The sequence below is a fragment of the Penaeus monodon genome, chromosome 34 (assembly GCF_015228065.2).
Source record: "Penaeus monodon isolate SGIC_2016 chromosome 34, NSTDA_Pmon_1, whole genome shotgun sequence".
In the NCBI taxonomy this organism is placed as follows: Eukaryota; Metazoa; Arthropoda; class Malacostraca; order Decapoda; family Penaeidae; genus Penaeus; species Penaeus monodon.
In genome coordinates this window covers 32,498,131-32,500,628 of record NC_051419.1, presented here as the reverse complement: position 1 = coordinate 32,500,628, position 2,498 = coordinate 32,498,131, and the positions used below count along the sequence as shown (strand labels likewise).

Genomic DNA, 2,498 nt, shown 5'->3' with positions numbered 1-2,498 from the left:
CCCATTGCAAGAGAATGATACTGCATAGAGGGAATTATATAAAGAACAGACTATGTTATAGATAACAGTTGTGAAGTGAAATTTTTGTGTAAAATACTGCATTGGGGTTTGGTATCAGTTCCCAGTTCTTTCTACGTGTGTTCAATGTGACATTCATGAACACTAATGAATAACTTTTTTTTTTTCCATAGGAGGAACAAGCAGATGGATGAAACTTATGAACAGTTTGAAGATGGTGTGGTCAACAAGCGTGCTGGACACATGGTTACACTCATTAGAGGAGGCTAAGAAGCAACAACAGCTTGTTATCTGACATGGTCACCAGAAACAACAGACAGCAGGTAAATGTTCCTTCACAAATAATTTTCCTTTCAGGCTAAACATTACGAACGTTGATGCTTTCACATTTTTAGTTTTGGTAATATGTCACAAAATTACTTGAGTTTTAATAGAACTGTGTAACAAAGAACTACCTTTGGAAGTTTTATGATTGTTAAATTTTATTCCAATCAGGTGCACAGAGTCAAGTTCTACACGATCGTTAGTGTTGAAAGAAGCTCCAAGCAGTAGAAGCTGCATCAAGAGGTCCTTTCACTGAAAATGGTCTCAGCAGAGGTGCAGTGTTGAGAATGCATCCTTATAAATGCACCCTATTTGGTGAGATGTGTGGGTGTGTGTGTTCACTGTATGTTTAAGGAGGACCAAAGAGGCTATTTCACTGGCCTAGGAGAAGGGAAAAGTTTAAACTTGTACATATATCAGCACCTGGTTGACTGCAGAACTAGCCAAGAAAAGGGGGACTTTAGGGCATGGTAACATATCGGTTGATATGCGTGTGGACTTAGATTATACATAAGAACTGGAGCTTAGGGTCTGTTAGTGGGCAAGAACAACCTTACATTAGGATTAAACTAATCAAAAATATTTACAGACATATTAACAAAAATGATATTAGTGATTTATGGTTATTGGGTTCAGGTGGAATTTTTATAACATTGGGCAAGAAATTAGAAAATTTCAAAACTTTAGAACACTGATTGATATATATAAAGATAATGTATTGCATATGTAATTATGGACTTGTATTTATAATATATATACAAGATAATGATTGGAAAAGGAGAGATATACATAGGTGTATGCAAAGAATATGGTTATTATTTACTGTTGTAATTCTTTTATGTATTGTCTAATATGTTATAAAGTGTATGTGGTATAACCAAAATTGTAATTGGATCACCTAATGCCAAGGCCTGGATCTAAAGCTGGTTCACAGTACCTTTTAGGAGTGATATATTGTCCAGGGCGTTGTCTTTTGTGAGGGAAATATTAAAAAATTACTTAAATGATATATAGTAACTTTTTTTGTTAAAATGAATGATTATTAAGAATATAATTACAATAACAGTAAAATAATCATGCAACAACACTTTTTTTCTTGTGAAGGAAAAGTTAATGATCATACAAAAAAACAAAGTAGTATTCATTGTCAAAAATTTGGGTATTTTTGCATTGAAAGTTACTCTTTTTTGTTTTTTCTCCTTTGGAGAGGCAAGTAATAATGCAGAATATTTAGCCTTGCATTGCTTTGCTTGATTCCTGTAGTACAGGTCCTAAGTTGACTCCTGCCTTTAAGGTATTAATATTTGCAAGTGAAGGGCAATCATCAGTTCTGTTGTTTTTGAGAAACTTTAAACTAAATTTTTCCTGGGATAACCCTTTTTTTATGTGTATATAAATACCAATATTAATCTCGTATTATCATTGTGATTTTTTAAAACCTGTTTTCTGCCCATAGCTAGATTCAGATTTTTGTACACGAAGGGTCTCAAAAAGGCTGGATCACAAGAATACGGTTATACTTTTTTAAAGAGTAGAAGAGGTCCCTTATGTTTACGGGTCGCTCCACTGGTGGAAGAAAATTTGTGTGAGAGGTTTTTTTTTAGATGTGAAAACGGAAAGTATCCATTTCTGTGTCTTGTCTTGGTTTCGAATATTCCCAATGTGGTTTATGGGTGGCATGAACTGCCCACCCCTTAGTCGCGCAGCCTGGTTGGTTTGTTAAAGCAGATGTGGCTATTACTTTATCCATTTTACTAGCTAAATGAAGTCGAATTATACTTATCACAATAGCAAAAAAAGACTAATGTGTAAATGGTTATATTTTAGTTTTTTGATGTTATGATGTCTTAACCATCCCCCCCCCCCCCCCCTTACATTTTCACTTCATATTCCACTTTTCACAAGAATTGCATTAAATCCCAAATTAAGAATATTTTTTTAATCCCTTGATTGATCATAATTTTAAGGGAAATTTTCAGGAAAAGATCTAGGAGCATTTTATTTATTTTCATTTTCATCTTTATTTTTATGTCGGGTTTTTTTATTTCCTTCCTGGTGGCCATCATTGTGTTTTGCATATCTGTTGGTTTCTGGGTCTGATTGAGGAAGTGTGGTGCCCCACTGAAGTACAAATTTTCTTTTCATGAATGTGTAAC

General features: G+C 34.1%; 1 pseudogene; it reads left to right on the top strand.

Moving 5' to 3' along the window:
- Positions 1 to 570, top strand: part of LOC119594889 — an 8,881-nt pseudogene extending 8,311 nt beyond the window's left edge.
- The last annotated feature ends 1,928 nt before the right edge of the window (positions 571 to 2,498 follow it).